This window comes from Pongo abelii, chromosome 17, assembly GCF_028885655.2.
Source record: "Pongo abelii isolate AG06213 chromosome 17, NHGRI_mPonAbe1-v2.0_pri, whole genome shotgun sequence".
NCBI lineage: Eukaryota > Metazoa > Chordata > Mammalia > Primates > Hominidae > Pongo > Pongo abelii.
In genome coordinates this window covers 41,635,155-41,662,884 of record NC_072002.2, presented here as the reverse complement: position 1 = coordinate 41,662,884, position 27,730 = coordinate 41,635,155, and the positions used below count along the sequence as shown (strand labels likewise).

The window sequence follows — 27,730 nt, the reverse complement described above, 5'->3', positions numbered from 1 at the left end:
ACAAGTAGAAGCAAATTATGCTCTAATGATTTTCTAATAAAGTAATCTGCTCATAGATCACAGGGAATACAAGCAAAAACCTGTTAATTTTGAGCCCAAGTAATTATTTTTTAACCTTTAAATATTAAGCAACTTGCAAGAGGCTTCTCAAGGAGTACAAACCAATGGTTTCTTCCCCAACAAGTTTTTGGGGAAGGTGAAAGGGTCAAATGCGGAATTTCAGAGATAATTAAATGTGCTTAAAATGCAAATGTTTACCTGGAAGGGACACATTAAGTCTGTTTTTACCCTGTGCCTAAGCCAGTTTTTTTACCTGAGGCGTATGTGATAAATTAAGAGACCTGTGCAGATTCCTAAAATTCCTATATTTAAACAAGAGGAAGGGAGCACACAGCAGAATCTGTAGAAATTTCACAAAATCTACCCCACCCCATCCTCAACTACAAGCTAATTTAATCCCAGAGAAGGTAAATAGGAGGATTAAATCTAATGATACATATAAAAGTGCTTTGGCAATTACAGAGTAGTATATAAATAGAAGTTATTCAGACACTTTTGACTGGAAAAGAGAAACTGTTTTCAATACTTAATTACATTTCCCTCTGTATTTCTAAAAGTAAGCCATCTTGCAATTTTATATTAAGAAATAGTGAATGATTGTATTTGCATACAGGCAGTAGCATAGAAATTATATTCCTATTCAGTGGACCTCCAATCAAGCAAAACAAATCGACAAACTAAAAACACTAGGGATGAACGTTGTGGTGGTGAAGCCCTTGGCACATGTTTTTCTTCATTATTTTTCTTTGCCTTACGTGGGGCTGCTTCTAGAGTTTATTTTCAAAGGTAAAAAAAAAAAATGATAAAGGAAGCAAAGCTAACAAGGCAGATGGCTTGTCAAATTAGAAACAGGAAGCTTTTCCAAAAACAGAATAAAGAATGTGGAGACTTATGAGAGCTAAATGTTCATTGTGGGCCTGTGGTGCAGTGCCTTCGGATGTAAAAATATGGTATCACCATAGTTCAGTCTTTAATTGTTCTTCCTTCTTAGTGGGTGGGAGTGTTCATTGTACATCTTCCTATACTCTTAAGGAATTCTGGGCTTTTGCCCATAGTATCTCTCTGATTTTTCTGGAAGATGAACTCTTTAGCAGGTGAACACAGCTTACACAGTAACTCACAGGTATGCCAAGGGCATGAGGCAGGCCCAGCTCTGCACAGCATTGCTGCAAGACAGTGGAAAATAGATCTAGGTTTGAAAATCACCAATTTGTACAATAAATGGGTATTTCTATGGGAAAATTAATTAACTTACTTTAGGATCAGTTTTCTAATCAATAAAAAATAATAAAGACAATAAAACTACCTTGCTAAGTTTTATTCAGAATTGAACATTATCAGGATTTGTTACTTACATACAATTTAATAGCTACCTCTATTGAGTCCTACATGCCTTCCATTAAGTACTTTGTATGTATTTCTCATTTAGTACCCCCAGACAACCCTATCCCATAGGAAATATTATCTCTTTTCAAAACAGAAGCACTGGAGCTCTGCGAAGTTCATGCTTAGGTTCTTATAGCTAAAAAGTACAAGAGTCAGTGGGAGGGGCTCGTGTAATTCAGAGCCTGCTTGCTAATTACTACAGTATATAGCTAGTCCAAGGCCATAGGAAAGAAAAACTCATTTTTGTATCTTCAGTCCTTTTGTGATGAAGGAATAAAAAAGTTGTCTCCATGGTCTTCTGCAATGCCAAAACTGTTGACACCTAGAAAAGAAAAATGATGATTCCTTTAAGCAACAGGAGATAAAGGAATAAAAGAAAGGAAAAAGATTAAATGAAAGAACATCTTGGCTACTCTTATGAACTAAATGTTTGTGTCATTCCAAAATTGAGTTGAAATTCTAATTCCTATGATTATTTTGGTATTGGAAGGTAATGCCTTTGGAAGGTAATTCGGTCATGATGGTGGAGCCCCATGAATGATATTGGGGCCCTTATAAGAAGGAGCAAGAGAGAAATGATCTCTCTTTGCCATATGAGGATACAAGATCATCGTCTTTAAACTAGAAAGAGAGCCCTCACCAGAAACTGGATCTGCTTATGCCTTGATCTTAGACTTCCCAGCCTCCAGAACTGTGAAAAATAAATGTTGTTTAAGCCACCCAGTCTATGGCCTTCTGTTTTAGCAGTCCAAATTGACTAAGATTGGCTAAGTGTTTTAAGAGGAGGGAAAATGTCCCTTAATTTATCAATCCTGCATTTTAAACAAGACCAATCTTTTTAAATAGATATCTAAATTATAAAACATGCTAGATGTTTACAAGAACTTTAAAAAAGCTGCAAATTTTGCCTTTTAAAATCTGAAATTGTAGACACTCGTGCCTCTAGAGAAACTTTTTTATTCAGGCTGAGAAGGATGAACCACATGAAGAATGACTAGAGATGAAAGATGATGTTAGATGAGTTTCTGTTCTCTTCGGTAACTTTTCCGTCTCCTTCACCTCCTTATCCACAGCACCCTGGGGTGAAGGATAAGCAAGAAGCTGACAGCATTGCTAAGTTCGGGAACATGGAGTCAGATTTTCTTGCCATTGTATTCATCATCTGATGCTATTTCTTTTTTACTATCTGTCTCCACCTCCCTTTTTGGGAGCCTCTGGCTTTCACCTCTTCTATCTTTCTCTTCTCTTTGATATTGTTTCTCTGCCAGCCCTTTGAGTACCATCTTCTTTTTTCTATTTCCCGTTCTCTGTTATCCTTTAGTGTATTCTTCTCTATATAGACGTCATTAAAAACATAGTCTTTATCTCAAGAAACTGTTTCAATAATAAAATATCTCTGTATTTGTTAGCTTTTGTCCTTTGAGAATCAGATATCAAGAATTAAACATGCAAATGACCTATTATGGAAGACACCAGGGAGAGAAAATGGAGAGGGATACTGGGGAGACCTGGAAAGCCATTAGACCGCGGTGGCGGAGGTCTCATCCTGAGAGGAGAGGAGGAGGCTCTCCACCGCGGATGCTCCAGGTGGAAGCCCCTAGCCTGCCGTGTAGTTCTAAGGAAAGTTCACTAGGGGGAGGTCTTGAGCCAAAGTCATCATCAAAGGAGTTCTACATGTATCAGGAATGGGCCTGCTTTAGCATCCCTGATGCGATCAGGCACTGGCTGGGTGCAGCCGGTGGAAGCCATAGCCTCAGTCAGAATGTGGAGATAAACTTCAGCATACAGAAGTGAAAGCCATCAGAAAATTATGCTCTGTGATTTGTGAAATGCATTCTCATGGCCACCATACTCTTCTTAGAGATAAAGTCTGAGAGTGTGTGTATGTGTGTGTGTGTAAAAATTATCCCTCCATTTTATTGAAGTAGACCTTACTTTTTGAAAAAGGATTTGAAACACGTAAATAAAATACCTCTGTGGGCTATTTACCAAATTAGAGATCTGCTCTGAGAATTGCTATCAGATCCACTTTTGCTAAGGTGGTAAAAGTTAAACATATTTTCAGCAGGAAAATAGTTATTTAACAAGCTATGGTGAGACATTTGTGCATATTCCAATAAATGTCAGCAGCCATCACTGCTGCTCTTATATTTTTATCTAAAAAGACATTTATCTGATTGACAAATTTCCTTTAAAATATGTATTAGTACAATTAACTTAGGAGCCAGAAAACACAATAGTTGGTAAAAGTTGTCTTTTATGTGAATGTTGGTCTTATATAGCTTTATAAAATCAACTAAGAGAAAAAAGCAAAAACTGAGAAATGTGTTTAGTCTTATGAATTTTGAACTAGTCCAGTTAGGATTAAATGTAAAATTTAATAGCTGTTACTGGATATAAAACTCAACTAAAATAAATGTATTCTATATACTATACCTTCTAAAGATATTATGTAAATAGATATAAAAGGGTCGTGATAATCAGGAAGCCAGAATTATATGTTCCAATCCTCATCCACTATTGAATAACGCTATGTCTTGTCATATGTTCAATGGAGGTAGTATATTTAGCAAGAATATAATGAAGAATACAGCAAAATACAGAAAGGAGAGGGGAAAACTGAGGAGCAGACTAGTTTAAAGATACTATTACAGGCAGGCGTGGTGGCTCACGCCTGTAATCCCAACACTTTGGGAGGCTGAGACAGGTGGATCACCTGAAGTCAGGAGTTCAAGACCAGCCTGGCCAACATGGTAAAACCCCATCTCTACTAAAAGATACAAAAACTAGCTGGGCATGGTGGCGGGTGCCTGTAATCCCAGCTACTCAGGAGGCTGAGGCAGAAAAAATTGCTTGAACCCGGAAGGCAGAGGTTGCAGTGAGCCAAGATCATGCCACTGCACTCCAGCCTGGGCAACAAAGCAAGACTCCATCTCAAGAAAAAAAAAAAAAAAAGATACTGTTACAATATTGATTTCCAGAAAATTTTGATTGATTTTTTGATGACATCCCAGGTTTTGGCCCTTCTGAGTTCCCAAACACATGATATTCTCAATATGGTTTCACGATTTTGTCTATGCACACCTGTTATTTCAGTAAAAAACAAGCAGAAGTAGAGATGATTAATCACAAGGAAGGAATGGACTTTAAGCAGAGTATAGTAAGGATTGAGATGTGGTTTTCTGCCATATTTGAAGACAATAAGACAGGACAGGCAAGGCCGTATAATTAGTAAAAGTGATGGTGATATTGAACTTTTGAGATTGATAAGCTCTATTAGAGTTCTCAAGAGAACACAACCAATAGGGTGCATGTGTGTGGGGGTGCAAGTGTGTGTGTGTCTGTATGTACACATACATATATATGTAGAAAGTGTGTGTGTGTGTGTGTATACACAGATGTTCGTTGACTTATGATGGGGTAATATCGTGATAAACCCATCATAAGACAAAAACGCATTTAATACACCTAACAAACATCGTATCTTAGCCTAGCCTACCTTAAGTGTGTTCAAAACACTTCCACTAACCTGAAGTTGGGCAAAACTAACACAAAGCCTATCATATAATAAAGTGTTGAATATCTTATATAATTTATTGAATACTGTACTGAAAGTGAAAAACAGAATGGTTCTATGGGTATTCAAAGCATAGTTTCTACTGAATTTGTATGTCTTTTGTATCATTGTAAAGTCAAAAAATCATAAGTCAAATCGTTGTAAGTCAGGGATCATCTTTGTGTATGGGAGCGTGTATAAAAATATTTATTATAAAACATTGGCTCACGTTACTATGGAGGCCAGCAAGTCCAGAATCTGCAGGATGTAGGATGGCAGGCTAGAGACTCAGCAGAGCTGATGCTGATGTTCCAGTTCGAGTCTGAGGCCATCTGCTACAGAATCAGGAATTGCTGATGTTGCTGATGAAGGCTGAAGGCAGTCTGCTGAATTCTGTCTTGCTCAAGGGAAGCTAATCTTTTTGTTTGATTCAGGCCTTTGGTTGATTGGATGAGGCCCACCACATTACAGAGGTTTTTCTGCTTTACTCAAAGTCCATCAACTTAAATGTTAATCTCACCCAGAAACATCCCACAGAAACATCCAAATAATGTTTGATCTTTTCAAATATCTGGGCAACCCATGGCCTAGCCATGTCAACACATAAAATTAGCCATTATACAAGCCTTCCAGGTTTCCCAGCTCTGGCAGCAGGAATAATTAACTAGGTGATGTATGGCACACTCTGATGCTATGTAACAGTGAAAATACATCAGAGAGGTTGGGTCAAGTACCTCATAAAAAGCTTTTGGAGACATATGCTCTCTTCTTAAGCTTAACTTCTTGCTGAAATTTAAAGGGCATTTTTCTATTGGCCTTTCTGTTATGCAATATTTTATTGAGGTATAGCACACATGCAGTACACTACACAAATCTTAGGTAATAATTGAATATTTATATTCATGTAACCACCATCTAAAGCAATATATAGATCATTGTAAACACTCCAGAAGACTTCTTCCTTTCTCTTTTCAGTTCATATACCCCAGAGAAAAACACAACTCTGATTTCTATCACTGAAGATTAGTTTTGCTTTTTCCTGAATGTAAGATAAATCATACAAAATTTTCTCTATTAATGTCTGGTTTCCTTCATGTTGTCTGAAACTATAATAGAACTGTGATTACCTCCATGTGTGATATAACAAATTAGTTTGTCATAGTTTTATATACCTGTGCTGACAAAAGAAAACAAAGCTCTCTGTAAGAGACACAGACTGTTTATTACTTATAGGAAAAGAGTAGCCAAAGCAGCATCTGAGCAGCAGTTTCCTGTTCTCCAATCCCCACAAGCTGATGCAGTGACAGCCAGATGCTTACCTACATATGCAATGGGCTTGCATCACAAGGGAGGAACCCCAAATTACGAGACTTGCAACTTACATATACTGGCTGGCACACCTGTCACTCTGCTTCCTAGAGAGAAAGACTTTTACTTTGCAATTTAAACATATCTTCTGGGAAAGAAGAAGAAGATAAGATTACTAACCTGTAATGTGAACAAATGTATCTGAAAGAGAGGAAAGAGACTTTATTAATTTGCATGTCTCTATGAGTTTGTATCTTTAGGGAGACACCATCTCTAGCTTCTAGGGCATGTTTGCCAATATCCTTTACTCAGAATGCCTAGATCATGCATACACCCTGAGATATCCAAGGACAGTTGTCTCCCAACCACATTATTTTTTCTTAAGATTAACACATGTGTTTGTATATAGCAGTCATTTATTCTTTTCTTACTGGTGCCTACTACTATTGAAGTCTATTTATTTAGAAATTAGTTGTTGAGTACCTTCCATGTGCTCAGACATGATATTTGGCACTGAGGCTACAATAATAAAAAGATTGAAGTGCCTATATTTATGAATCATGGCCTCTAGTGCAAATTTTAATATGTAAGTTCCATAGGTCTCTTAGTAGTCTATATTTGGTGTTCAGGTAGATCATGATTCTTTCAAAATTCTACGTAAAATTTTGTGCCATGTTATATGCATTCTTCTGGAGAGAGGAGTGATTGCTTTTATCAAATATATAAAGATGTCTATAACTCGAAAGACTAGGCATTGCTGATGTGATAATTCCATCTCAGAGAGATCTCAACAGACTTTCTTTAGTCTTGCTTCTTCCACCTTATTCCAGACCCCAAGCGTGATGATTAATTTTATGTGTCAACTTGACTGAGTAAGGGATGCCTAGAGAGATGGTAAGACATTATTTCTAAATGTGTTTATGCAAAGAGATTAGCATTTGAATCATAGCCAGAGTCAAGAAGATCCACCCTCACCAATGTGTGCAGGCATCATCCAATCCACTGAGGACCTGAGCATAAAGAGGAGGAAGGGTGAATTCTCTCTCTGTCTTCTTGAACTTGAACATCCATCTTCTCCTGCCCTTGGACATGGGAGCTCCTAGTTTTGGGGCCTTCAGAGTCTGGGACTTATACCAGCAGTTCCCCCACCCCTTTCTTAGGCTTTCAGAGTGGGATTGAATTGCATCGCGAGCTTTCTGGTTTTCTAGCTTGCAGACAGCAGATGCTGGGATTTCTCATCCCCCACAATTTCTGGTGAGCCAATTCTCTATCTGTCTATCTATCTATCTTTCTATCTATCTATATCTTATTTGTTCTGTTTCTCTGGAAAACCCTGAGTAATACACCAAGCCTATAGTTTCCTTTCATTGTCCCCGTTGTCTACCTTCTACCCTGAGCAGTAGAATTTCCCAAGAAAATATGAAAACAATAATTGAAAAAGGAAGTGGTTAAAAGTGGTCACTAAACAGCATGCCAAATGAATAATTTCACAATGCTTCTGACTCCTTTTTATTATTTATTATTTTTTTCTTCTTTTTCCCTTGGACTCTGTTGCTAGGAAAATCTGGCTTCTTTTTAGTGTCTTAAGAAACACTAATACAAACACTCAAGACTAATAAACAGTAATAAAAAAACACTCGAGGCCCACATTAGCACTGTAATGTTGCCAAAACTTAATCCAGAAAAAAACCCTATTGTCACAAAATGCTCAGAACTGCTCTCCTTAGCAGGACACATTTATAGCAAATCTTCCTAAACTGAATACTTACCTGCCTGTGTTCAATTTCTTCTCACCTAGCATTAAAAATAAATGTAATAAATTGACTCTCTTCGTCACTTGAATTTTTGCCTTTTGGAATATTTGCATTTTAACAGGGGTATGTGTGAAAAATAAGTCTTTGCTTGAGGGAATGTATTACTAATGTTAAAATGTTAGACATTTGTTATAGTCTAGTTGAAGAGGGATTTAAAGATGAGTGAGTTTTTCTGTCACACTGTCACATAGCAGTGCTCAAATCATATCCTGTCATTGTCTCCTTATGTAGGCCTTTATAAAATCCTCTTTCCTTGTTGAAAATGTTGCTTTTGGGAACAAAATGGCTGCATAGTCACAATATGATGTAGTAGAAAGAGCACCTAACTAGACCTCAAAGAACTAGCCCAAATCATGGATCTGCCAATCAGTCTGGCATGACATAGCTCATGTCAATTAATCTAGAGATCCAATCTGATTATTGGTAATACTGAGATAATTATGCTTGTGATAAAACTTTATTAACTGAAATGTGTTTTGCAAACAGGTATTGTCAATGCCACCATTATACCACAATCACCCCACGTGACTTTATCTGGACTTTATCTACTAGTGATAAAGATAATTCTTAAAAGCTTAGAATTACGATGCTTTCAAAATAAAAATATCAAAATGTGGTCCTGTTGGACTTTGGGTAATAGTTGAAAGGTTGAAGGAAAGAGGGAAGAAAAAGAAGAGTTGAGGACAAGAGATTCTGCTGACTTGTCAATGTGCCATAGTTATTTTCGCTGGAAGAAACGTTATAGTTACAGGTACCTCTGCAGCGTAGAACTCATTAAGTATAGTTTTGGTGCTGCTATAAATCAACAGCATGTTGCATACCAATTTAGAGATCACTTCAAGTGTCTCCTCATTAGTCAATGGGATGAGAAAGATCAACCATTCAGTCACCAAGATATATGGAGTGACTTAATAGTGCTGGTCTTCTAGACACGTTGATTATAGCAACTTGGTGGAATGATGAGTGTGTTTCACATCATAATCTATGTGCTAATAAATTTTAGAGTGTTAAAAGAAAGCAAACACATTCACTGCTTATAGAAAGCAGGACACAATATTTCATGGACAGCATTAACATTGCACAATTCATGAGCTGTTGGAACCCTATTGTTTCCAAATTTATAGTAACACCTGTTAAAAGGTGGAAAACAATAGAGAAAAAGTAATTAATCATATTCTTTGGCTTAGAATATTGCCAGTTAGGTCAATTGCTGTTGTAGTCACATTTTCATCTAGAAGAACTGCAGTTTTAATTTACGTCATAGCTTTTCAGTTGAGAATTTTTCTCAGTGAAGAATGTCTCCTATATTTCTAGATGATAATGAAAATAGTAGCATGTCAGCTACTCTTTAGAAAGAGAACAAATACAGAATCAAAAGTGGCATACTTAATGGAAGGAATTAGAAAGACAATATTCTTGCACTTGGAAAGACAAGAGACATAGGGATAGGGAAGAACATAACTAACTTGTTCCTTTCTTTTCTTTCCCATTTCTACCAAATCATGTACAATTTGGAAAAAAAAGAAGAGATGTGCCATTTTTATACTTAATACTCCATCATATATGAGCAGCAAACAATTTGAGAACATAATAAATGCCTTTTGGTACTTGAGGAACAAAAATGGAAGTATAGAGTTCAGTGTTTCCAAAAACACTAAAGTATAACTTTGTTTTCTTGGCATGATCACATCAGTTTTTGGCTCCAAAGGTGATCTAGTTTATTATTCCTCCAACTTAACATTCTTCCAGTTAGGTTTGAAATTCTGACATGTCAACATCACAAGAACAGATGAAGTATTTATTAAATAATACAAAGGCCAACAGAAGACCATTACTCAGTGATATACTACTTTGAAAAGAACTAGAAAATTAATATGCTCTTAGATATGACCCAAGAGATGTTCTCCTGAGATATATGAAAAGCTCTACCTAGTGGGCTTTGTTAACACTCCCTCCAACCTTTTGCAGGTTGCAACTTTACCTGCAACCTGTAAAGTTGACTTATAGAGTTTTAAGGAATGTTGATAACACACGTTATTTTTTTCTTGGCCTCTCAGATAAGTCTTGTAAGAGAAGAAGTAAAAAGTATCATGGCCCATACAGTAGTTTACTAAAATTCCAAAAGAATGCAACAGCACTCTTCTATTCTGTAAATGTTAACTGCATTTTGTTTGTGGGGGAATTTGGAAAGATTCGCCTGGGATTCAAATTGAGCTTCCTCTTCTAGCCTCTACTACTGTGCATAAAACTTGAAGAGTTGGAGACCATGTTCACCAGCCCAGAAGATATACATACACTTGGGATTTTTGAGGTATGTTGTAATCAGGTCAGGTTTATGAGTGTTCTTGGTTGGGAGAATCTAGTTTGTAGGTTTATAAAACATATAGAACAAGTTCTGTTTTAGTATTCAGAGGTTTCCTGTGAGCCCAACATTTTATGGGATGCTATTTCCAAAAAAAATTAATATTTAATGTAATTTTTTAAATTATTTGCTTTTTGTAATATTATTCAGATAAATAACTTCTAGAGCATTTGTTCTTAACTTCTGACCCTCTCTTCTATAAGTCATATATATAGAAACATAGAAATGTAAAAATTTCATAGACCCTTTGAAACTTATTCTTGGTTCAACAGATCCATGGTCTCCAAGTTAAAAACCATTGTCCTGGAAAAACTGGAGTTGTATCTGCTTAAATGTATTAGTGTCATTTCCTAGGTAGTGCAGGGACTTGGTAAGCACTTCTTAAAACCTTTTGAAGAAAATAGCAGATAGAATATTTTCTATTCTCTGCCCTAAAATCACATTTACTGTACCACTCAGAGACCCAGTAAGGTCATAAGTTGCCACTTCGAACATTCTTTCCTTTCATTGCTTGACTACAAGGAAGAAGAGTCAGGAGAGTAAAGTTCCTATTTCAGCATTTCATGAATCTGATCATTACATGACCTCAGAATGTTACATTACAGTCTTCTCCCTTGTATTTTGTTTATGACACTGGGTTAGCTAATAAAGGGGACTCAATGAATTTTAAATGGTTTTGTAAAAGAGAGACAAATATTTTGTTTGCTCTTTTTACATTTTTATTCAACTCTCCCTCCCCTCTCTCTTTCTCTTGGCACACAAAAGGTTGTTGGACATTATGAAAATTCTGTAATACAGTAATAAAACACTTTGCTCATGAGAGGCAAATAAATGCTTAGTAATTCCACTAAAACAAATAGAATCACATGAGTTTTATAACATGGTTTTAGCTTCAGATACCACATCAAAATTCATCTGCCTGCCCAACCTCATCTGTCATAATTTTACTTCCCTTGTTACTTTGTCATTGAATTAGTCTGGTTTTAAATCAAATGAAAAACAGTTTTTTAAGATGAGAATGATAAAGAAAGGTTGTGTAACTCAGTTTTTTCTGACTAAAAAATTTATATACAAATTCACCTCTGTAAATGAAAAGCTACAGAAGTAATAATTTTCATCCCTGATTGACTCCAATATTTTTGTCATTAATATGAGAAGCAGCCAAACTAGACAAAAGAAAAGGACATTTTATTTTCACAGTGAAACTTGGGCACAATATTAAGATGTTCTGGGACTATATGTATGCCAAAGTTTGGTCTTTTATTCAATAACTTACAAATTGAGTGTTTTAAAAATTTGTCTTAAGGAAAATATTAAATATATACAAATGTAGACAGAATAGTATGATTCTGTGACCAGTCTTTAAACTGATTTTGAACTCACTGATTGAGTTATGATATTTCAGAAAGAGTAGATAGTTACTGCTTTATTTCCTTTCCACTCACATTTCTTCTCCTACATTATTAGAATTGAAGCTAAGTAAATGCCTTTTGTGTAAAATCAATAGTTCCTTGTTTAGAAAAAGCGAAGCAGTTCAAAAAGTATAAAGAAAACATGTTGTTTAAACCATATGAATTTTCACCACCTCCACATTACTCTAGTTATTATTTGCTGAGCACCATTTCATACACCTCCTTACAGAGAGATCAGTAGGAAATGGAGCAAAAAGTATTATCCAAAACAACATGGTACTGGTGCAAAAACAGACACATAGACCAATGGAACAAGATAGAGATCTCAAAAATAAAGCTGCACACCTATAACCACCTGATCTTCTACAAACTTGACAATAACAAACAATAAGGAAAGGACTCTCTGTTCAATAAATGATGCTGAGATAACTGGCTATCCATACAGGGAAGACTGAAACTAGGCCCCTTCTTTTCACCATATAGAAAAATTAACTCAAGATTGATTAATGACTTAAACGTAAAACTGAAAACTATCAAAACTCTAGAAGAAAACCTAGGAAACACCATTCAGGATATCAGCCTTGGCAAAAATTTACGACTAAGTCCTGAAAAGCAATTGCAACAAAAACAGAAATTGGTTGGGCACGGCAGCTCACGCCTGTAATCCCAGCACTTTGGGAGGGCTGAGGCAGGCAGATCACAAGGTCAGGAGATCGAGACATCCTGGCTAACACGGTGAAACTCCATCTCTACTAAAAATACAAAAAAATTAGCCAGGCGTGGTGGTGGGCGCCTATAGTCCCTGCTACTTGGGAGGCTGAGGCAGGAGAATGGCATGAACCCGGGAGGCAGAGCTTGCAGTGAGCCGAGATTGCTCCACTGTACTCCAGCCTGAGTGACAGAGCAAGACTCTGTCTCAAAAAAAAAAAAAAAAAAAACGCAAGCAGAAATTGTGGGATCTAATTAAAGAGCTTCTGCAAAGCAAAAGAAACTATCAAGAGAGTAAATAGACAACCTACAGAATGAGAGAAAATTTTTACAAACTATATATACAACTAAGGTCTAATATCCAGAATCTATAAGGAACTTAAACAAATCAGCAAGCAAAAAACAAATAACCCATTAAAAATGGGCAAAGGTTGTGAACAGACACTTTTCAAAACAAGACATACATGTGACCCACAAATATATGAAAAATTTTCGTCACTATTAATTATTAGAGAAATGCACATAAAAGCCACAATGAGATACCATTTAACCCCAGTAAGAATGGCTATTATTAAAAAGTTGCTGGTGAGATACTGGCGAGGTAACAGAGATGATGAAACACTTATGCATGGCTGGTGGGAACGTAAATTAGTTCAGCCACTGTGGAAAGCAGTATAATTTCTCAAAGAACATAAAACTACCATTCGACCCAGCAATCCCATGACTGGTTATACACATAAATCAGTCTACCAAAAAGACACATGCGCTTGTATGTTCATCACAATGCTATTCACAATAGCAAACACATGAAATCAACTAAGATGACCATCAACAATGGACTGAATAAAGAAAATGTGGTCTATACACACCATGGAATACTATGCAGCCGTAAAGATAATGAAATCATGTCCTTTGCAGCAACATGGATGCAGCTGGAGGCCATTATCCTAAACAAACCCATGCAGGAACAGAAAACCGAAAACCACATATTCTCACTTATAAGTGGGAGATAAACAAGAATACACATAAAGATGAGAATAATAGATCCTGGAGACTGCTTGAGTGTAGGGGGTGGGAGGAAACATGGGTTTGAAGATTACCTTTCAAATACTATGCTCACTACTTTGGTAATGGAATCACATGCATCCATTAAGCCTCAGTGACATGCAATTTACCCAGGTAACAAACCTGCACATATACCCCAGAACCTAAAATGAAAAAAAATTATGTAAAGTATTATCATACTATATTTGATGTTTAAAATAAAAATTGCGGAATTCAAATAAAGAAAAAGAAACTAAGTAAAACCGAAATAATGGTTTCTTCAAGAGATACTCAATCCCTTAAAAATCTTTACATTTTAATATAAAAGGATTTATACAAAATTACTTTTCTATTTTAAATTGTATCTATTTTTATTTTTGATTTGAAACCATAATTCGGTGCTTAAATTGATTCACTATTTACAGCCAGTCTTTTTACCATGTCTTCTCCATATGTATGTTTTTGGTTTTTATTTTGAGACAGGGTCTCACTCAGTCACCAAGGCTGGAAAGCAGTGATGCGACAATGGCTCACTGCAGCCTTGAACTCCTGGGTTCAACCAATCCTCCAGCCTCAGCCTTTTAAGTAGCTAGGACTAAAGGCACACACCACCGTACCTGGCTAATTAAAAAAAAAAAATGTAAGGACAGAGTCTCGTCATGTTGCCCATGCTGGTCTCAAACTCCTGGGCTCAAGCTGTCCTGCCTAGGCCTACCAAAGTGCTGGAATTACAGGTATGAGCCACCATGTCTGGCTCATAATTGAGTTTTTATTATGCTTCATCTCTTGTCTGACTGGTATCCATTCTACTAAAGAGTGCTTTGGTCCCTAAGTTGCTAACAAAGTTGCTGACTTTGTGGAAATGTCTCTTGTGTTTTGTTTGAAGAGCAGATGGTATAAACTACTGGGCCACTCATTCAGGACTTTTCAGATATTGTCTACTGTCTTCAGGAATTGAATGTTGCCTTAAAGACATCTGTAGCCAACCGAATTTTCCCATTTGTACACTATTTGCCTTTCTTGTCTCATGCTCATTGTCTTAGTCAGTTTATGCTGCTGTAGCAAAAATACCACACAATGGTTGACTTAAACAGCAGAGATTTATTTCTCACCATCTGGAGTATAAAAAGTCCAAGATTATGACACCAATGGATCCTGGTGGGTAGCTAGTGAGGGCACTTTTCCTAGTTGTTGATGGTCTTCTTACCTCTGTACCTTCTCATGAGGGAGAGCAGAGAGAGAGAAAGGAAGTGCCCACTCATGTGTCCTCTCCCTGGCCCCTTGTCTTTTTATAAGGGTACTAATCCCATTCATAGGGCTCCAGCTCCATGACCTAATTACTTCCCAAAAGACCCACCTTCTAATACCATCACATTGGGGATTAGGATTTCAGCATGTACATTTCAGAAGGGACACATTCAGTCCATAGCATTCATATGATGTTTTTCTGCATTGTTGAAGTCCAGTAAGTTCCACAAAATGTCTCAGATGATTCTGTGTCAATTTTTCAGGGTGCACTTTCAATTTGCAGATTTGAGTTTGTTCTCATTTCTGTGACATTTCACCTGTGATATTGCTTTATAATTTTAATTGCTCCATTTTTTCCACACTCTTCTTCAGAGACACCAGTTATGTATAAACAGGATCTCTTTTTCTTTCATACATATCAACTTCCAAGCAATCATTTTTGTTTCCATTGATCATTTTTTTCCTAATATGACTTTTATCTTTATCATGGTTTGGTTTTCTCTTATATTTCCTCTGGATCATGCTAGATCATTTTTTTCTTCATCTTTTGTCTTATAATTTCTTCTTTGAAGTCTTACATCTACCCTGAGATCTTTTCAGAAACCTTTTCAGAGATCTTTTCATTGAAACCTAACAGGTTGAATGCTTCTGTGATACAGGAATATTTGTTGCAGTATTTGGTAGGTGTGCTTATAGTTTGAAGTTGTGAAAACTTCCTTGTTTCATTGGAGGTAAAAACCTTTTTTTCTCTATTAGTTCTCAGTAGGAGTGGCTTCCTTTCCCTGGGAGTGATCAAATGCTTAGAACAGATCGATTGTAGGAACTAAGAACACGGGATCATTTTCCCAATTCTTGCAACTACCTCTGCCCAAGAAAATTTGGGGTAGAGGAGGATAGAATCATTTGTCCTGATACCAGAGGTATGGCTACAGGATAAAACACAATAAATATGGTTATAAAGAGCTTTTTCTCTGCTCACGCAAGAAGAGAAATACAGAGTCAGGAGCTTGACTGTATGTCCAGAAGACTGGGCTGGTTTTGCCATCTTGCACTCTGTATAAAATAAACTTTTGTTATAGAGTTAAAATATGAGCAACACACTTTGGAGGTTCTAGTTCTGTTCAAACTTTTTTTAAAGGTAGATAGAAACCTCGCCAGGTGTTTGCACCAGCAATAAGAATAAAGTTGTCCGGGCACGGTGGCTCATGCCTGTAATCCCAGCACTTTGGGAGGCTGAGGCGGGCAGATCACAAGGATAAGAGATTGAGACCCTCCTGGACAACATGGTGAAACCCCATCTCTACTAAAAATAGAAAAATTAGCTGGGCATGGTGGCGCGTGGCTGTAATCTCAGTCATTCGAGAGGCTGAGGCAGGAGAATCACTTAAACTAGGGAGTTGGAGGTTGCAGTGAGCCGAGATTACGCCACTGCACTCCATCCAGTCTGGCGAGAGAGCGAGAATCTGTCTCAATAAATAAATAAATAAAGTCTAGCTGGAAACATTGACCAGATTATAAATTTCTCAAGAGACCATAGTTTATTTAAATAATAAGCTAACTTTGTATTTTCAGTACCTTACACAGTGTCTAGAAAATAGAAGGTGCTTAATACTAACAAGAATAATAAACAATATGGCTAATAGGTTATTATTTTTGTTACTGCATACTGGTGCCAGATGCTATGCCAATCACTTGATATGCATTATCACATTTTAATTCTCATACAAAATGAACAACTTATTAACTCCTCCGGATCTTCCTGAAAGGAAAATAACCAAAATTACACTACTGTTTAATAGATATAGCCAAAATTGAACCAATGCTATCTCACTCTAGAGTGCATGTGTTTAACCACCATGAATGGAAAAAAGGAGGAAGGGAAGGACAGAAGAAAGGAAGCTACACTGAGGGTAATGATTGACATAAGCAAGGATTTTAAGGTTCTAAAGCATTATAGTACGAAAAGAAGAAAGGTTGATCTTAGAGCAGCAATGGAAAAGCACAGATTTGCTGTAGAGACTCTGGCACTAGGGGCACAGGGAGCGTGAAGCACACACAAAAAAGTCAACACACAAAAAAAGTTGATTAGAAACCAATGCCAGCCTGCCAGTGGTGAGCAGGTAATTATGGACACAGCCAGAATAGACAATGATATGGGGAGAATATTTGCCTTTAAATTGTTCAGTGTTTTTCTTAATCCCTGCCTTCCTAACTACCATTGGCTTTTCTTTTCTTTTCTTTTAATATATAAATAGGGACAGATCGAATGACTGATTGATTGATTGACAGTTTTATCAATATATAATTGATATACAAAAAACTGCACATATTTAATGTATACAATGTGATGAGTTTGGACATATGAATACAACTGTTTCCATTAACACAATCAAGGTAATAAATGAATCCATCACCTCCAAAAGTTTTCTCATGCCCCTGGGTTATTTTTGTTGTTGTTGTTGTTTGGGTTTTTTTCTTTACAGTAAATATACTCAACATGGGATCTACCCTCTGAACAAAATTTTTAAGTCCGTGATGCAGTATGGTGAAGTATACTTCAAGATTGTTCAGCAGACCTCTAGAACTTATTCATCTTGGATATCTGAAACTTTACACCTCTTGAGCAATTCTCCATCTTTCCCTCCCATCAGCCCCTGGCACCTACCATTCTATGCTCTGCTTCTATTAGTTGAATTATTTTAGCCTACATGAAATGAGATACACACATACAATGGGATGTTATGTGGCCTTAATAAGAAAGGAATTCCTGTCATGTGTGACAACATGGATGAATCTGGAAGACACTCTAGTGAAACAAGCCAGTCACAGAAGGACCAATAATTTTCTTGAACACCTGGAGAAAGTGTAAACATGGGAAGAATACAACAGTACTCCATATGGACCAAAATAACTCTTGGAAACTCAGTTACCTTGACTCACCAAGAATAACTAGCTCCAGCAGGCCTGAAGTTGGTGGGACACAAGTTTGATGAGAAGGAAGATCAAAGACCCCATAGTCTGTTCCTCAGTTAATTTTCTATACAGCTTTAAATTGGGATACACATGTGCAAGTGTATATCTGTATATGTATCTGCAAAACCACAAAATACTCAGTCTACACTAGGAAAACATAAGCCAACACTACCTAATATCCTCTAGGCTCAGTGCTAATATTACTTACAAAAAGGAAGTGTTCTGTGGGTCTGGACGGTGAGATCCCAGCTAAAGGGAAATAAATTCAATGAGTGAAAGGAGTGTGCTCCAGGTCTGGCTTTTCTTTCCTCAGTAGAACTGAGTGATGTGACCCTTCTTGGCTTCAATAGCTCACTATTTGGGGACAGTTCTATTTGCCCTATCTGTGTTTGTTGCACTGAGTCTAAAACCTATATAAAAGAAATCACATTGCAGACACTCCTCAGAGTCCAGATGCACCGGACTGTTGCATTAAGCAACTGAAGAATCTTCCAAGTTCCAGATCTTCTGAGTTCCAGATTCTCCTTCTCATGTCTCCTGTTGTGAGGCTGGCCCTGCTCAGACCTTACTTGCTGTGCTTTCTAGTTCTAGTCTGCTTCTACCACAATTCCACTGTCTATTTTCATGTAATATAATTTGATTCTTGGGAGACAAGTCCTGAGGTAGCTCCTTGACACTCATAGCTAGTTAATACCTCTGTATTCTGCATATCAAAATACGCTCTTATTTCCATTTCTTCAGGATCTTCTTAAAGGATCAATTTCTTTATTTTTCTCATTCCTGTGTTTATTCTTGTATATATAGGCTCATTCCAACTATCATAATAACAACTTTTCACACCTTTCCTTTTTTATGTCAGGCAGAAATTATCTCTTAACCCATATCGCCACCACATACCCACCCCCTATATTTTCTTTTGCAAGCATCTGTATTCATACTGAGCTTACATAAGATAGATTTTTTGGCAAACAAAGCCCAAAAGGCATATTTATACATCAAGTGATTTATCAATGAAATATACACTATTACTCCTAATTATTACTACTTCCATGTCCCAGTGACAATGCCAATATTTATCTGAGCTCATGACTTACAGTTTAAACTGTTTTATCTTTCAACAGACCCTCTTCCCTGACCCATATATGATCAGCCAAAGTACATAATTCTTAATTGATTCTCAAATGCGGCCAGCCTGAGATGAAAGAATAAGAGACATAGATGTCTCCTAAATAAATAGGACTTTAGATTTAAAGAAGAAAAAATGTAGTATGACTTACTGAAAGTAAAAGAAAATTGAGGAAGTTTTGAAAATGGATATTCCAAGAGGTATTGAAATGAAAATCCACAAAATCTTTGATCTATCAAGCCTTCCTCTAGCAATAAGTTCTTTAGAAATACTTGTGTGATTGCACAAGTAAGAGCATACATAAGCAAGGGTATTAATTGGAGCTTTATGTTAGTGACATTTGAAGGTAACAAATACCCATCCTTCGGGGAATAATCAAATAAACAGGATATACCTAAAGAAAGGGCGTGTATAAAGTAGATCTCCATGTACATGTAAAAGTGATCCATGAAGCAATGTTGAAATTTTTTTAAAGCAAGTTTCAAACATTGAGTAGAGACATAATTCCATTTTTTATAATTCATGCTTCACACCCAGGAAGGTGCCTATGGTTTTAAATTATTCAATAGGGATGAAGATGTTTTATAAATGTAAAAGATTCCTAAAATTCATTGTAGGCTTAATGGTTTGAGCATTTCAACTGTCAAGGTACATGCTCAGATTCTGAAGGTTACTCTTGAAAATATTAATGGTATTTATTCCAGGGAAGTGGGAGATTGGAGAAGGATGATAAGAAGACATGATTTTTATTTTTAAAACTAGTCACCAAATGTATTTAATTAATAAGGAATACTATACAAAACAACAACAACAACAGCAATCTCTGAATGGTGCTAGCTACAGTATCTCTTCCATTGACGAGCCAGGCAATGTATTTTCTCTTATCTCTTCCCACCTTGCAGACTCTTCTTTTCCTTCCTTGACTTGTGAAAATATACATTAAAAGGCACATACATAGCATATAGGTTAGGTGTTATTGGACTGAAGTTTGAATTCTAATTAAAGTTATGTATTTGACAAATTAAAGGAGGTTCTTTGTAGTTGCTGTTCATATGTTGAATGATGATGTGTAGGACATGCGAAACCACCAGACTTCTGATAGAAATGACTTAGACTCAAGCTTTGTTTGGCCCCAGAAGAGGTGATGTTATCCATTTCAGTTAGTGTGTATCCACATGGTTTAACAACCCCATGTAAAATCATTTCTATGAAGAGCAGCTGTTCCTTCCTATCTGCCTTTCCCCTGTTGTCCCTAAAAATGTTTTCATATATGCTTTGGTCCCTGTGCTTTGATATCATCGATGATGGACAAAGGTATCTTGCAAATATGAAAGACTATTTTCAAAAAGTTATTTTAAGGCTTAATATTTTGAACATGATTTAAACTGTAGATGCTTAGTATTTTCAATGGTTTAATGTAATAAAACCCACCTGTTATTTTTGGCTGCTTTATTTAGACCATCTGCTCCACAAAAAAAATGAAAAGCTCAACAGTGGATGGAGAATTGTCTACTCCTCATGTGTCAATAATTTATTTATTCTATCCAAGCCTCCAGGTCATTGCAAAACTGTTTATTCATTTTCTAACAAAAGGGAAAGCCAATATTTGGCATTTGGCTTTATTAAAAATCATCAGAGGGAATTCTATTTTTTGATATTTCATGGTTTCCTGTTTTTCTCTATGTTAGAATAGCTTGCCAATTGCATTTATTTTAAGGACCCTGATTCTTTGTTCTTTCTGTGGCAGGTTGGGTATCAGCTGGAGAGGTATTTTTGGTGATGGTTAACCCAGTCATGCATCATTCATATTTCAGGTAGTTATGTGAGCATCACATAGTCTTTTTCCTAAATTAAGATGAAGTTTCCACTAGAGATGAGAATTACAAAGGTCAAATACTTTGTCACCAACTACTTTCATTTGAATGAAATGGCTTTGCAATACTATCCTAATCTCTTGGCAGCTTAGTTTACTGGTTTGTGATCATGACATTGTTCTTGCCAGTGTTCATTCTTATACCTTTGATCATCTCTAACAATAATAACAACAATAATAGTAACAGCTAGTTTTTACTGAGTGATTACATACTAAAGACACCACTTATGTACTGCTCATCTTTTTATGTAGTGCTTCTTTTTGTTTTCTCAAGTTTTCTCTAAATCTTATGCACCTTTTCTTCTTTTCCTTATTTAGTTATTTCCTCAACACAATTGTGGACCTTACTTATGATTCAAACTGCCACCTCTTTTTAGATGGTAGTTAACTTCACTTCTAGCCACTGAACTTCAACCTGATTTCCAGTTTCTTGTTTCTAGCTCCCTGTGGCATGATTTAGGATTACCTAAGAGAAACAAGGCCTAATGTTTTTTGAGTGCCTACTAGTGTTGGGCATTTTATGTGTTAGTTTGTTTAATCCTCACATAAACAACTTTATTCTCCTTTTAGATTTGGGAAAATTTAAGTATAAATAATTTAATAATTTTCCTGAGATCACTGTTGGTTGTTAAGAAGCAAGCTTGGATTCAAACTCAAGTACAATTCTAAACTCCATAACTTTTACAGCATTTCACGTACGTTTCAAACATAACACTTTCTTCACATCATTGACTAACTACACTTTCTAAGCATTTCAGGATATCATCCATCCATTGCAAGATATTCTTTTTAATGTTTCTCTGTTTATCTCGTCTCCACCCACCTCCTTTGACCCTCATCCAAGTCTTCAGTAACCTCACCCTTAGGTCATCCCAGTGACCTCTCTCCTTACTCTTCATTTCCAACTTTTCCTGCACAAAACTACCCAATCCATTTTCCTGAGGCTCTGTTTTCCTACAGTCATTTCTAGAACCTACAATATCACCCGTAATCCACCCATCAAAGCCAAATTATAGATTCAGAATTTTTCTTCAACTTGCTCTAAGCTACTTGTCTAAAGCGTTTGCTATTTTCTTAATTCACTTCACTCACAGCAATTGTTTTACTGGGTTCTTCACACTCTGCTCTTTGCCACTCCTTTCCTACTTCCAGGAATCCTTTCCTTCTCTTTTTGGCCAATCCAATCTTACTCTGGTTCAAAGGTTCCAATGACTTTTTTCTTCTGAGAAAGTCATTTTGCTTGTCTACAGCCCACTAGCATCTCTTCTCCTCTGACCTCCTGCAGCATTTGCAGATGCACTATGCGTTTATCTGTTGCCTTATTTTTGCCCTTCATCATTTGAATGTCCTGGTATTATAAATAAACTTTTGAGGACAGAGGTCTTTTGTGCTACTCTTTAGAGCCTGGCATATAGAAGACACTTGTGGTGTCCTCAATACACTATGACTGACATGAGCTGTATACTTAGAAGGGACCATCATCCTGCCACACAGAGCCCACAGCCTCCCTGAAAATCTTGACTATAACCTGCTTGTCCCACAGGTGGATGGGACACCCCATCTTTGATATTATATATGCCTAATAGGAAACAACAAACACTTTATTTAGCTCTTACCTAGGTTTCATATCTAATACAGTCATGTGCAAAAAAAGAATTGGACTTACATGTTACCATTCTTCAGAATCTTCATATAATAACTGAAAATGTAATGCCTATTGTTTGCAGTCGTGGGGGAGAGAGAACGCGATGAGGTGAACAATAGTGTATCACTAGGTTTCTTATGTGTAGTCACAATTATCTCTTTTTTCCAAAGGGCATGCTTACAAAGTAGTATTTGAAGGATATATAAAGTCCTCTCTGTCTCTGAAATGGGGTCTCTTATGAAGTAGGCTGGAAAGATTCTAAAGAGCAGAAAAGGTATGATTTACTCAAGTTCTTCTTGGGCTGAACCCAATACTTGAACTATTTTCAAGATAGTGCCCACTGGAGAGATGTTTATTGTACCCTGATGAAGATGGATAATGTGACAATAAATAAGGTAAGTGGCTGGAAACCCAGAGTTCAGACATCCTGATGGCTCTTGAGTAGTAATCTGGGCAACTCAACTCAGTGTAATATGAGACAAAGATCAGGGCCTCTGATGAGATTCAGCTTCTCAGCGAGAGCATGCATGGTATGTAGGAAGCACTGCTTTATCTTTCCAATATTTTAAAACACATTGACATCATTAGTGGAAGGCCATTTAAAGGTCTATAGAATTCCAATAGAAAAATCAATGACTAGTATAGGATAATACCAAGGTCACATAAAAATGGACATTAAATGGTCAGATAATTCCCAGAGATTTGCTGTGTGATTTCCAATGGGGCATCTAATAGAAGAGTGATTAAGTAGAATTTTAAATGCTCAACAATACCTCTGCTTTGTTTGCAAATTAAAATTAGAATTGGATTTTAAATAGAATTTTTAAAAAATTTTATTTATTCTTACTTACTTTTAGAGAAAGGGTCTTGCTCTGCCACCCAGGCTGGCGTGCACTGCCATGATCATAGTTCACTATAACCGCAAACTCCTGAGCTCAAGTGATCCTCTCACCCCAGCCTCCTGAATAGCTGGAGGTGAGAGGACACATGCCTATAGATCCTGCCTGTAGACCCAGCTATTCAGGAGGCTCAGGTGAGAGGATCACTTGAGCTCAGGAGTTCGAGGTTATCATGAAATATGATCATGCCAGTGCATACCAGCTGGGTAACAGAGCAAGACCCTTTCTCTAAAAGTAAATAAAAATATATAAAATTTTTAAAAATAAAGTTGAATCTACATTTTGGTATGCCAAAACACAACCTAAATTGTATGATGATGTAGAAACACAATGATACAAAATACACCCAAAAACAAATGGCAAAAATTATCACTTTTGGTATTTTATCTTATTTAATCCACTGACCAATTCTGTGACGTAGGTATTTGTATCCTCATCTTAGAGATAAGTATATTAAGCCTTGGAAAGATTAAATAACTTGCTCAAGGTAAAAATTACAAAGAGGTAGAGCTAGGACTCACAGCTAATTCACTTCTCTTACTTTGCTATTTGAAGTTTTGAGAAATCCTGGAGTAAATAAATCCATTCCACATTGTTTAGACCAAGGTTTTCCATACTCATTTAACCAAAAAAATCTTGTCTTTCATAGAAAAGTTTCTAAAAGCTCAGGTCACTAATGTTCTGTGGCACATACTTTGGAGAATTCTACACTGGGAAGATGAGTAGTTTGGGATATCACATCTCACTACATTGAAAGGAACTGTCTTAGTAGTTGATTACAATTCAGTGTGTGGTCAAGCATGAATACACAAGTCAAAATGCATGCCTTGGTGCGACAGGTTTAAAAGAGGATCAGATCTAGTTTAGCTTCTAAATCAGAAGTGCACAGAGCTATTTGGCCAAAAGTAACCCTTAGGAACTATCAACCAAGTCAACAAATCAGTTGTTGGTCTCATTTGAGATTCTGATCAAATCAAGCAAGAGAAATTGTGGGTGAAATCTTTCTTCTCCAAGGTTGCTCTAGATTTAAAGCAGATGCAATCATTAACTTTTTCAACATTAAGTATTTGCAAAAACAGTCAATCGTACTGCACCTCCCCCAGCTGGAAATCACAGCTCTGAATCATTTCTCCTGGAAAACCCAGATGACCTGACTGACAGCTTCATGTTTCTACTGAAACCTGTGAGTCAGGAGGCCAAGAAAGTTCCCTGTAAACAATTTCATGCAGCCATTTAGATGTAGTTACAATGAAACAGCTAGTTTTACATGGCCTCAACAATTAGCCATTATATTTCAAGCTTTTAAAATTAAAAAATGAGCGCTTCTTTTCCTACTTTTGGCTCCGCTCCATTCCTGCCCCATGAGTAGGAGGAGTAAGAATTGGGAAGAGGGGTAGAAATTAGGTAAAGTGTGATTAAGAATATTATTGCTATTTTAAAATAGTCATTTTATATTTCGACACAATGACGCGACAAATGCCCTGCAAATCAAAATTTCCTTGATTAAAAAAAAGTCAAATTAATCAAGATAACTTGACCACCCTTAGGGCAATGCCTAGGTCTTATCTGTTTTATGTTCCAAGAACCTAGCACAGTTCTTCACGGTATATAAAATCAACGTTAAAAAAAGAAAACACTGCCACAACCAATAAAATCAAACCCTAACCTTGAAAGCTGGCCATGGAAAAAGACTTTCCATTTGAAGGAGGAAATAGACTCTTCTATCCCCAGCTCTAATCCTCTGACTACACCTTTCCCTTGAGGACCCCTCATTTTTCCTGCCATCAACACTTTCCTGGCCTGTGGGGACATTTCTTCTTTATCATCCAATATATCTTTTTGTAGCAAAATTGAAAAGAGGCTACATATTTAAATAAGACTTTTATTTAAAGCCTGTTGATAAGAAAATGGAGAGACCCAGAGATGAATGTATAACTAGATACAAATCATTTTCATTTGGGGAATACTTTAAGATACATTCTGCTTAGCTCTTAACCTGCTTCTATAATATAAAAGTCATCTTTCTTCACTATGACAAATGAAAAACCTCAATTTCTACATTCCTTAAGACCTAAGGAAAAAAAAATAAAATTCTCTTTCTTAACTAGGACCTGCTCGACCCTGTTTATTTTTTTATAGCTGTTGGAAATATTACTTCATTTCCCAAAGACCTAGAAGAGTACATCATACACAACAAGTACTCAATCCGGGGGCTTGGCTGACTCAGAAAATCCTTGGGTTAAACCACAAAAACCTGAAGGCAGCAACTTAGCTGAAAACAATAAATTCAACCTGGAGTTTGATTTTGAGGAATGCTGGCTCCTGGTCAGTCTGGAGCAAGGGTGTCTACCTAAGTATTTACACCTCCTGGTAACTAGTTTCTATCCACTTTCCTAAGAAGCTCCCTACCTGCAGGTTGGCAGATTCTGAATGTGAGGATGTTTTCACAACATTTAAGACTCCTGGGGGTCATTTGCAAAGGTGATTTGACAGAAAATATCAATTAACAATTTATGGGAAGATCTCTTTCCTATAATTGATCATTTTAATGAAATACTTTGCTTCAGGTTATAGTTTCCATAGCTAACTTACAAGAATATCATGTTTTTACAAAAAGTCAACATAATAAATGTAGAAATGAACTCTTATATAATTCATTCTTTCCACATATTAAAAAGACTGTTTTGAAGTAATTCCTGCACTTCGAGCTATGACTTTCCAATTCTTTATAAGAATTAACATTCAAAAATATATACAGACGCTTGAGAATTTTTTCTATAATGAGAATGCATACATATATGTATGCATATAATACATATGTGGAATTAATGTGAAGAACCAGTATAGTACGTGGTGACAAAGCTATTTGCCAAAATTTGTTCATACCATAACTTCCTTTTTAGAATATTTATATGTTTGGTGTGTTTAATTAAAGATAGCCCTTTGAGATTCAAAAATATCTTTTTGCAAAATTCTGAGGATTTGGGGTATCAAAGGAACGCAGTTTTTTGGATGGAAAAGTGAGGTTTCTTCAAGGAGGAGTCTCACTGACAAAAGGTAATTAAGTAACTCTGCCAAGGTCAACGTCAACTTCAGTTACTGGTTACATATTTTACAGTAAACACTGACTGCCAAAGTTAACATTGCCCATGATGGTTAAATGGAGGCCCTCAATTATCCCCTCTCCTGGTTCATTTGGTAGAGGTAACAAGAGAGAAGGCTGTGCATGCACTCTGGTTCATTTCCCTTTCATCTCTCTCATGCCTTTTTTTCCCTCTTTTAGTCTTATGTTTGAAAACTGAGAGTCCATCAAAATCATATCTGTGAGCTGTTGCCATGAAGCCTCAAATTCCACCTTTCTGTTCCTGTTACATTCATTTTTCTTTCACCCATTCAGGCTTTCAGGTAAGGAAGTTTCTCCCTGAGCTATACCCATGGGCCTATTCTTTTGTTTTTTAAACTCAGTACTACTCTTCATGTATTGATTTAGCCTGCATATAACACAAGCAACTCTAAAGTGGGTGCAAATGTTCTCAGGCCACCAAAGATCCACTCTCTGATCCTGTGCAGGTCTAGAGGACTTGCCAAGCCTTGACTGGTCATTTCTCTTTCCCAAATCCAATTCCCTCAGGCTAGAGCAGTTGGAAGACCTCCTTATTTGTATAGCCATCCCATGCTGAAGAGTTGTAAATCAGATGTTTCTTTAGAAGTTGCCTTGGATTCCCTAGCAGGAGTCTAGGATCACGGTGTTTCTGGTGTGTCTGCAGAGAAAGAGTCTGAGTGCTGAACAGGAGGTGATAAGCCCGGTTATTGCTGGAGAAGGTGGAAGAAAGGATATTGGCTATGCTTCTCTCCCTTTTGGTAATTCCCAAGAGATATGTATGTCCCTGCAGCTTAGTATCTGACCAGGCTATATTTCAGGGATAACTAATAGATAAAGCTCAACTTATTTTGAAGATGTCTTTGTTACTAATCACTGGCTTACCAGACAGCTCTTTAGTTTCTTTCTGTTGGTTTCTAGTCTCTTCTCTGAGTCAGGTCTCCTGGTGTCCTGGTGCAGAGACTGCAGGCCCCTGAACTACAGAGTCCTGCCCTATCCACTCCCTTCCTTTCTCTTTTGCTCCCTTTTTCTAGATAGAAATCTTGTGCTCTCTCTGTGGATTCCTGGGTTCCAATCTTCCATGGTAGTCTAGGGGTGAAGAGAGCCTTCTACCACCATTCCAGTGGTGCTATGACACTGTTGCTAAGCTCTAGTGATTCTGTTTGCAGGCTGACGGTTACTGGGGAGGACCTTCATGCCACAGGCTCACTACAAT

At 36.8% G+C, this 27,730-nt stretch overlaps 1 long non-coding RNA gene across 1 annotated transcript; it reads right to left on the bottom strand.

Annotated features, from left to right (window-relative positions):
- Positions 1-925: 925 nt before the first annotated feature.
- Positions 926-27,617, bottom strand: LOC134760329 (uncharacterized). Its single transcript, XR_010137678.1, has 4 exons — positions 27,400-27,617; positions 17,839-17,989; positions 6,385-6,458; positions 926-1,768 (listed from the first exon to the last, which is right to left on the bottom strand). It is a non-coding gene; the product is annotated as an uncharacterized LOC134760329 (long non-coding RNA).
- Positions 27,618-27,730: the final 113 nt, after the last annotated feature.